This window comes from Glycine max, chromosome 1 (assembly GCF_000004515.6).
Source record: "Glycine max cultivar Williams 82 chromosome 1, Glycine_max_v4.0, whole genome shotgun sequence".
Classification (NCBI taxonomy): domain Eukaryota; kingdom Viridiplantae; phylum Streptophyta; class Magnoliopsida; order Fabales; family Fabaceae; genus Glycine; species Glycine max.
In genome coordinates this window covers 42,083,180-42,093,859 of record NC_016088.4, presented here as the reverse complement: position 1 = coordinate 42,093,859, position 10,680 = coordinate 42,083,180, and the positions used below count along the sequence as shown (strand labels likewise).

The 10,680-nt window shown below is 32.1% G+C and overlaps 1 long non-coding RNA gene across 2 annotated transcripts; it reads left to right on the top strand.

The window, feature by feature from the left end:
- The first annotated feature begins 2,193 nt into the window (after positions 1–2,193).
- On the top strand, positions 2,194–5,238 carry LOC100811733 (uncharacterized). Of its 2 annotated transcripts, XR_005886504.1 has the most exons (5): positions 2,197–2,550; positions 2,815–2,888; positions 3,173–3,755; positions 4,476–4,550; positions 4,781–5,238. It is a non-coding gene; the product is annotated as an uncharacterized lncRNA (long non-coding RNA). The 2 variants fall into 2 exon arrangements; XR_005886503.1 differs by having other exon boundaries at positions 2,194–2,550; positions 3,173–4,550.
- Positions 5,239–10,680: the final 5,442 nt, after the last annotated feature.

The following is a 10,680-nucleotide window of genomic DNA, read 5'->3' as shown; positions in this document are numbered from 1 at the left end:
ATGGGTGCAGGACATTTGCTATCACAGTGGGTGTGGTTGGTGATGTATGTAGAGGCTTCGAGGAGAAAGTACTGGTTTATTGTGATGGGATTATTACCCAATTGCATGTGGAATTGTCCAGCAATCAGCTCCATAGGTCTGTTAAGCCTCCTATTTTTTCAAGTTTTGGAGACATAGCCTTGGCAATTGGAGAAAAGTCTTAGAAGTAGTTGTTGTATGCAATGCCTATGCTTTAGAGTGGTGCAGAACTCGCTGCAGATATATATGCTGCTGATGACAATATGACAGAATACACTAATTGTTTGACAAATGGAATTCTAGAGGCATACTCAGGGATCTTAGAAGGATTTAAAGGTTCCCCAAAGACCCAATTTCTAATGTCTTAAATATGCTCGTTTGCCACTGTTCATAAATAAAAGCCGCTGAAATTTGTTTCACAAATTAAATCTTTTAATATAATTTGAAGACCAAATTGATAACTAAGAAACAAAAAGCTAGCCTGCAAATATATTTATTTATGAGCATTCATTTCTGAACATTCCCCTCATTTTGAAGTTGCTGCCTCTTAAAGGTTATTATTGGACATTTGAATGAAATTAATTTTGTCAAAATTTTGTTAAAGAGAGCTACCAGTTAAATTAGGAAACTTAACATAATATATTAATTTTTTGTAAAATTAGCCATGAGAGTTCAAAGATCTAAACGACAACTTTATATATCCATCTTTATGAGTGAAATTTCTTCAAATCTTGAATAAATGAACAAAAGAAGTAGGCAATATAATTACCTATAAAGAAAGGAACCAACCTCTATTCTTGGAATTGGATGACCGGGAGTTGTGATTTGTCTTTACTTGTCACTATTCCAAATCGTAAGCAATAAACTGAATGTGAGAAAAAAAAAGAGCAGCTTTAGGAAGAAAGCTGAAATATGTTGGCAAGCTAAACATGATTTAAGCATATGGATGATGTACTACTAGTCCGAAGAAGACCAAGATCAAGTTAAAAAGCAACAGAATACTGAGAGCATGACGAAAGAAACCAGAAAACATACTCGATCACAAATGATCCTCCCTGTTTGAGTGTTTGGAATGAAAAAATATCTTAAGTTTATCTTTTTTTAAATTATGTAAAAGCTAGTTTAAAAAAAAAAGATGATATGTGACCAACTCTGTAAAAGTCTTTCACTGTCTTTGCTTTTATGTTTGCCTAATACATGACAGTGAGATTGACAAGTTTGGTAGAGGGAGATAATTTGATTCCTTTAATTTTTCAATTTAAGTTGCAGTTTGCATGTGAATTGTATATGTGAGAAAAATGGATTATAAAAGGTTGGCCTATCAAACTCAACCTAACAAAAGTGAATTAATTTGATTCGATTAGTTTAAAATTTAATAATAATTTTTTGGATCATAATAATATTAAATTTATGAAAAGTTTGATTACATTAATATTAAGTTGAACTCAAATATTGTATAGTTACTATAAGTGGATCAAAAGTTCTCTCAGTTTAATTAATAATATAAAGTTCTCTCATACTGGAGGTTAGTTTTTCAAGTTGAATACTCGAGCGCAAATCTGATAAAATAAATTCAAGCCAAACTAATAAAATAAGTTCAGCATTATTCTTTCTACTCCTTCTATTCCACTGCCCCCCCCCCCCCCCCCCCCCAAAAAAAAAAAAAAATCAAACAAATAACTCTTATAAAGAATACATACTTTTACATTTTAAAATTGGTAATAATTTGAAAGTCATAACATAGTTTTTTCCTAAGCAAAGTCATATATAACCTAGTTAACAAGCATTGAGCTTGAAAAATAAGTATATATAAAAGCTAATTTAAAACACGTTGTGTCCTCCAGTAGAAGGCAGAGCTAAAGTAGTTTTTTTCTTCTTTTTTTTAGTTATAAAAAATTACAAATAAAATTGTATACTGAGTGTTTTTTGGGGCTGTATGTAATTGTCTTTAATTCTAATTCTGCCTATTTGGGAATTTCTCATCTTCAAATTTTTTAATGTTATTTTAATTTATTGGTTCCTCTTGTCCTTCGAGGGATGATGTTGTTTGCTAAGACAGCGATTGTCGTGGTTGGAGATTTAGGTGATACTATGGGCAGTAATACTGGCCCCTTGATTCAGGAGAAGGCAGAAACAATTTTAATATGTAGGAAACATATCCCATTTAGGAGAAACTTAACTCCTCTAATTATGTGTGATTATTACTATCAGTCTATATAAACAAGCATATGTTGTGTTCTCCGACTCACAGTTTACACACAAATATCCCTAAGTTTATCCTATTTTACATAAACAAATTAATTTCCTATCCTAAACTAGAATATGACTACATGAGATAAAAAATTTCTTCATAAACCAATGTCTATAGCTGAAATCACGGGCAATGGCAGCAAAAGTCTATAGGTCTAGCTGTGTAGGGGACAAGGAAAGAACATGAGTACTGCCTCAAGGGAAGAACAACAAACAGAACTGAACGCAGTCTCAACAAGGACATTGTATTTTAGCAGATACTAGGTTTCTGCAACATGTCAGGTTAATTTTGAATTTTTTTAATTTCTTGGTTTGTCAGCAGGTGAAATGCAAAACCCAGACAATTGCATAATCTCAGTGATTTGATGAGTTTTTTTTTTTCCGGATCAGGATATCCCTGATCAGAGTTCTTGTCAAACAATTGCAAATAAAATGAAAATACAACAAGAATTCAGCATTCTTTTGTCTTTGTTTGTGGCATTGTTTTGATTATCATCTTATTTATTTTGGCCGAATTCTCATGTGTCTATGAAATATCTTTTGTAGCTTCTCCTCTGGATTCAACTGCACAGACCGGACAGTCAAGTGGGGGTGATTGGCAAGAACAAGTGTATCAACATGTAATATGTTATTTTCTTATAATTTTTTTCCTTATTAAATTAAATGTGTGCGGCAGGAAGTGCTTTAACCAAAACAAATTTTTATTTTTTGGTTTTCCATAAGAATCATTTTTTTTAATTATTATCTTTTTATCCTCGGACTCAGTTGTAACAACGGTAAACATAGCTATCAATGTCAAATCCAGTATAATATTGCGAATAAATAGTGGAGAAAATTGCTCAAAATTCCTGCACTGGTAGGAGATTGCAAGGTTTCTAATGCATTGATTATTTGTTTCTGGCAGATTAAATCTATGAAAGAAAGTTACTTGCCAGAGTTGAATGAAATGTACCAAAAGATTGCTACCCAACTTTAACAGGTATGATTTGTCAGACAATTTTTAATAACTGCTATTGATAAATAATCTTTTTCCATTATTGTTATTCTTGCAAACTCTAGAGATTGTAGCATGTTCTAAGCCCTATATCAGGTCATCACCTTTCCTCAAAGGGAGTCCTTTATTGTTGTTTTTTCCTCGTAAATTATTTTTACTATGTTTAACCCTGTATCTTTCCTTTATCAGCACAATTCCCTTCCAACACAACCAAAGTTAGATCAACTTGAAAAGATGAATGTATTTAAAATGCTGGAACGTATTATAGCATTCCTTCAGGTTTCTAAGAGCAACATCTCACCCAATTTCATGGAGAAACTAGGTTCATATGAGAACCATATTATAAACTTCATAAATAGAGAAACTAGGTTCATATGAGAACCATATTATAAACTTCATAAATAGAAAAAGACATAAGAAAGCTATGCCTCCAATGCAGTCAAGGCAACTTCCCCTACCTCATATTGATTGGCAATAAGAAGTGTATCAAAAGGTAAGGTAATGTAGTTTTTTGTTATCATTTTATTTCTAAGTGAATTGGATTGAACAGCAGATATTTGTCAAATGAACAAAACCCAAAATGATGAAGAATGATGGCTTTTATTGTGAGAAATTATCAAGAAGAAAATGAAACTCTTCAGTAGTCTTGTAGGAAAAATAATGAGAACTCTTCTTAAATCCATACTACTCAATGTTTATATATATTGATGAACCTTCACATAATATTTGAAAAAATGTGTAATGTAGCAGTAGAAATTACTTGTGCTTTACCCAATAAGGATTTTTTTTGTTTTTTTTTCTAGAGTTAATTTCTTTTAGTGCTGTCGTTTTATTCTCTATTGGTTATTTGTATTGAGAATATCTGGTAATTGTTAACATGTCTTTGTGTTGATATGAATGGTATTTCTTTAGTGAGATTTTTGAAGTTTTCAATTTAATATTCAAAGTCATGGTTGGTGTGCTTAAGTTCCACATCTAGTAGTATGGTACGCTTGATGGAGTATTAAGTGACATGGTTCTCCAAGTGTTTAGGTGCTTATCTTACATGCATGATGTGTGCACAATTAAGCATGAAATTTATAATGCATTACAAAATGAGAAATTTTTTATCATCCTTCCTTAGTGGAACAATGGTACAAATTTTCTTGCACAAGAGACGACAAGGTTTCTAATTAACCGATCCCTATTTGATTTGGTTGATTTTATTTTGCAGATTAAGTCCATGAAACAAAATTACTTGCCAGAGTTGAATGAAATGTACCAAAAATCTGCTAGTAAACTTCAGCGGGTATGCTTAGTCAGATAAATTTTTAACAACTACTCTATGAATAAACCAGCCTTTTCCATTATTATTATTATTATTATTATTATTATTATTATTTTGGTAATCTCTAAAGATTGCTAAGCACTATTAAGTCATCACCTTTCCTGAAAGTGAAAGGGTGCCCTTTATTATTTTTTTTCTCATCAATTATTTTTAATGTGTTTAACCTTGTACCTTTTTTTTTTCTTTATCAGGATACTCCCTTCCACAACAACCGAAGTCATATAAACTCGAAAAGTTGAAGAAATTTATGAAGATGTTGGAATGTGCTATAGCATTCCTTCAGGTTTCAAAGAGCAATATCTCACTTAATTACAGGTTGAAACTGGATTCATGTGAGAAGCAGATTATAAAGATCATAAATATAAATAGACCTAACAAAATCGTGCCTCCACTGCAATATGGACAATTTCCCCCACCTCATATGCAGTCTCATTAAAATCAAGTGAACTCTCAATTGCAAACAACAAATATGCAAGGAGGCTTTGTAGCAGCAACCCAGTAGAATAATATCACAAGCTTAAGAATATGGAATTGAACAAAGTTAACAAAAATGGTAGCATGCAGCAAGCTTCATGTGCTTAGGATACAGTAGAACATGAAAGTTTGTATTAGAGTCAAGTTGCGAACTCAACTCATTTCTAGACCTTTTTTTTTTTTCTGAATTCTCATTTAGTGTCAACTATCCCTACTCTAATTTTATTTATTATGTTTTAATATTTAATGTTCTATACTTTTGTAGATTTAATTTATTGTTTTAAATATACTATAGCAATGTGTGTGCGCGCACGAATTTATGCATTTTTAGGTTTGGTGTATATTTTTTATCAACAATTATTAATATACCTCCTCTAATTGTTTACTTTTTTTTTAATCCCAAATTCAAAAGCTAGCCTCCATAATTCTATATTGGGTTATCCGATTTTAACCTTTGCAATCATATTTTATTGTATTCTCAATGTCCCTTGGTCCATATGTCTCTCAATTGAACACGAGAGTAAGAGTGTGTTATTCTCGTAAAGTTCTGATCATTGATTCTTTTATACTTGAGTGAAAGAGTAAACACAAATATGTCAAATATCACATATTGGTATGCATGGTCACACATATTTCATGTTCTACTCTATCGAGAGGTCCAATAGCATAACTCCATATGTAACAAATCTATATATGTGACTGTTTTACTTAGAGTATAGTCTAAAAGGGACATAAAAATCTAACTTAGGAACAATGATTTGAATGAAACAAGTGAGTAATAATGTTGAAAGTTGAAATTGCAGAGATAGATACCTGGCAGAGAATGTGAAACGCAATGAGGACGAGAGAGGCACTTGCAGAGATAGATACCAAACAAATGTGAACCCTAGCACAGATCTATATGAATAAAGTAATTTTCCTTAGTAAGGAACAGAATTCAATTTGCTGCATCAGGAATTGTAGCAAGGGATAACGAATTGGTGGAAATAATAATAAAGAAGGGTGAGGGTTACTTACGTAGACAGAGTGAGTGGTCGAAGAAAGAGAGAGGAATGGACTGCGACGGAGGTGCAGCGGAGGACGGAGGTGACGGCGAGCAGAGAACTAAAGATGCGAGACTACAATGAAAGGGTAGCAAGTCTGGTTCAAGGTTTTGATTATTAAATTGAAATAATTAATTTTATTGTACAAAGTAAATGAATAAATAAATAAAAATATCTAAAATAGTTATAATTTTAAATCAAACTGAGCTAACAACTGCTCATAAGTTTGGTTCGGGTTCAATATCAGTCAAAAATAAAAGTTTGTATTAGAGTCAAAGCTGCGAACTCAACTCATTTCTAGACATGTTTTTTTTTTTTGAATTCTCATTTAGTGTCAACTATCCCTACTCTAATTTTATTGTATTGTCAATGTCCCTTGGTCCATATGTCTCTCAATTGATTATTAGTGATCATCATTGCTGGGCAATCTTACAAAACATGAAAACACAATCCATTGACAAGTGGAAGAAAGCCTTAGCCAAGTAAAAGCCTTATTATAAGATAGATTCATTTAGCAATTAGCATGATACAAAGTAACTTAGGCCATGTAGTGCACAACTAAATGAAAATATGAAATTAGAGAAAAGGGCCCCACTTTGCTTCAAAGATATAGAGAGACATAATATGCAAGATACATGGTTCCTGGCCCCCGAATTGAGGCAAGTGCTGAGGTGCAGAACTGAAATTACAATTATGTTGTATAGAGAGCAATAACATGTATTTTCCAATGAATTGTCCCCCCCCCCCCCAGTCAACCACAGGACCCTCCGAGCACAATGCACTCAGCTTTGTACAATAAATCAAACTGAATAGCTTTTTAGTATTTTAGACTCGCTAATTTGAACTTCTGGTCTAGAGAATACTATAATCTGAACAGCTTTGTATTATAAAATTTGCCAAAACCTATGCCAATGTTCCTTAGACCCGAGCACACATGCAGCTTATAGTCAGAGGCTACTAATATAGAGAGGCAACATTCACATATCATTTAATCTTCTCTCAACTATTATCAGAAAAAGGTACAACTAAATTCAGCTTTAGGCATCCCAGGCTTATCAACCCACAAGCAGAATATCTTTTGCACAGTAAGGTGATAAATTTATCAACATATAATATGTTTATGTGGAGATACCTGGATTTTAGCTCCACGATATGTGATGACACCTGGGATGCAAGTTAAGGTGGTAAGCTCATAGGAAGCAACCTATAAACAAAAACAAGTAAAAACTTCAGAAAGTTCTTTAATACAAACTAAACTTTAGATAATTTGGAAAATTATTATGCTACCCACCACCCAAACCCAATACAAAGATAAAATCACCCTGCATGCACATTATAATTGATTACTTAATGAACATAATGCATAACCTCTGTTGCATTATTAGAAAGAAAAAGTAGAGCACTCTAATCCTTCTTGAAATCATACAACAAAACTCAAACGTAACCATCAACAAAAACCCCAAAATAAGTTAGGAAACAATCCTATACCAAAGTAAATAAAAAATACACTAACTGAAAAGTGAAAAGACATGCATTTTGCTTAGCCAAATACACTGCATACCAGCTAATTAAGCACACACCCACAAAGCACTGCAGTGCCTCTTTTCCTTATAGAAACTAAAGAGCCAAAATATGACTTGACTAGAAGCCAATATTGGAATCAGAAGTTTACATGATGATTATTCCTTTTTATGTTCGATCTTTTTTCTTTTCTTGTTTTACTATATGGATAGTTTACATGATGATTATTCTTGTTCCACTATGAATAATAAAATTTATCATTTCAATATAAGTATATTGGACAACAATATGCTCCATTTACCAAGTGAACATTTTTTTGGGTGAATTTTACCTAGTGATTAGTGAACTATTAAACAGTGCAAATAGGACATGCAACTTCCTTCACCTGTCTTGCACATCCATCAGACTTGGAACCTACAAACAACACCACTTAACAGAGTTATAGAGATAAAATTCAAAATCTAAAAGAAAATAAAAATTCAAGCCATCTCAACTAAATTATCTATTACAACAAATTGCTTCAAACCTGCTTACAAGTTATGAATAAAAAATTAAAATTCTATATAGTAATTACATTACCTGATGCCTTTTGATTTCTCTCTAGTTCCTCCTGCCAAGACATTCACCAACAAGAAAGATTACCAAAGTAACTAAAAGTCTATTGGGTTTTACTATGTAACTATGCTATTAACTAATAAACATGGGGAACAATTTGTTCTTGATTGCTGATTATATCTCTAATCTTTAACACTACTTGTGCTTAAGATTAGCTTTTTACATCAATATAATTGTTTGCTTATTTAAAAAAAAACATTGACTTGTAATCAGTAAAATTATCGATTTTCATTTGACCTGTGATCTTGTAATTCTGGCTTAACTTAATGTCCAATGAAACACTCAGAGACCCATTTTTTATTTCACTCACTTGAAAGCAATCTTCAATCTGGTTCTAATCTTGGAATTCATATAACAAATGTGATATCAAATGGGAGAGAATTTTTTTACGAGTGAGATTATTTTTTTTAAAAGTTACTTGTTGTTTCGATTATTGTTATTTTTTATACCTAAAACAATAATAAAATGAAATGTGATTTTCTTGGTGTGATTAGTACCATGCTGACTCAACTGAGTGAGGCTTAAAATAAATTTTATGAGGTTTTTTTTCTTTTAATGAGAAAGTTATATGTTTGAGTTTTTTTTATAACATATGGTCTTTTTTAATTTTATAAAATTAATGAAAATATTATTTTTGTTGGTGGACCTTAAACTTAGGTCCTGATTAGTATTGTGTGACTTAGATGTATCTATCAAAATTGATTTTCATCCAAACTTATATAAGTGTATTGGTCAACAAGTAATAAAATTAAAGAAATGGTCATCTCATATAGATCAATTAGCATGTTCTTATCACTAAGTATTAATTTAGTGAATCAAAATACAAGATTGTCATGGTTAGTAGTTAGTGAAAATTGAAAATCTAATAGCCTATGAAAGACATTTGGACTAATCAAATATTCAAATACTCAAGAAACACAATGACTGAAGGTGGAAAATATAAATCAAGATCCTATACTCCCTTGTTCCTAAATTCACTCACTTGAAATCTTAACCTCACACATTAGATGAACGTTCAAATGTTGCAGTAGAGTAACTAGTCTTGATTCCTTGTAACTATAATTTTATGAATTATTAAATAAGAGCTTTAATTCTGTAAGCACTCTCACTTAGCAAGTCTGCATTAGGTTCAGGATTCTAAAGAATGCACATAACCATATACTTATATTCCTAAATCTACATAATAATGTCTCTTAATTTTAATCAGTTCAACCTTAGATCCAACTTTCCAAGTGCAACTAAAGACATTGAGAAAAGAGAACAAGATTGAATCACATTATATGAAATACAATTGAAGGAATCATTCACAAATTTATAACAGAGTTTTATTAATTACAAAAAAAAGTACATGAAAATGAAATTAAGAACTTAGCACAAGATATATATCCAACACCACCAACAGCCTTTTTCATTGCAAAGTTACCTCATCGAAAGAAGTTACATGTTCAAGAACTCCAGCTCTGATAGTAGCAACATTCAACACCTTTATTCAGCCAAGGATCTGAAGTGGTCCATCAAATATGATTTACACAAGATAAGGAAAAGGTTATTACATGCTTCAGGGATACTAAGATCACTATTATACAAGTTCATTCCCACAGAAGACAACCAGGAGTTCTCAAATGAAGAGCACAACAATGATCTATATTATGTGCATGAATACTTAACAGCACACACTCAGGCAACTCAACAAACAGATTCACTGAAAACCTTAGCTGTGTCGTCGTGTCATTCTACTAACAATGATGTTCAGGACAAGGTTTTGCCAGCAAACATGTTTCGGACACTCACACTCCCCAAATTGAGAAGATCAGAGGTAAGTAATAAGGGATTCTTTTATGCGACCACAATAGGAAATTCATACTCAAATCACATTATTTTGAGTGTATACAATTTCATAACCCTTTACATTATAAATTAAGCAATCTGACTCATTAAGCTAACAGGTTCATAAAGGAACCAAACCATATTGGATAACCTCAAAAGAGAACATGCAACAATTTAGCAGAGAATCAGGATGGAAAGAACCATTACCTAATGCAGGTTCGACACTTTCACTAAAATAAGAAGGGAGGAAAAGTATTAACAAGCATGCATTAATTTTAATTTTTAACTAGCTAGCATTATTTTCATTGTGGTGGAACAATGTGTGACTTAAAGAGTTCAGAGGGCCAGGCTCCAACTTTGTCCCAGAAACTTGTTAGAGAGTATGTTAGAAAGCTACTAGTGAACTCAAATATTCTGAAATTCAGACGTGCAAAAAAAGACAAAGACAAAATACAGGAGATATGCGGAAGATACAGAAGGAAGCAGCTACAGTTTGACTATGTAGAAAATGAAGGTAAAGCAATTTCAGAATCTGAAGACTTCAACTTGTTGGAGAAACAATATAGACAGGTTAAAAAGATGAGCCAGTTGTTGTACGCAGAATCCTGTGT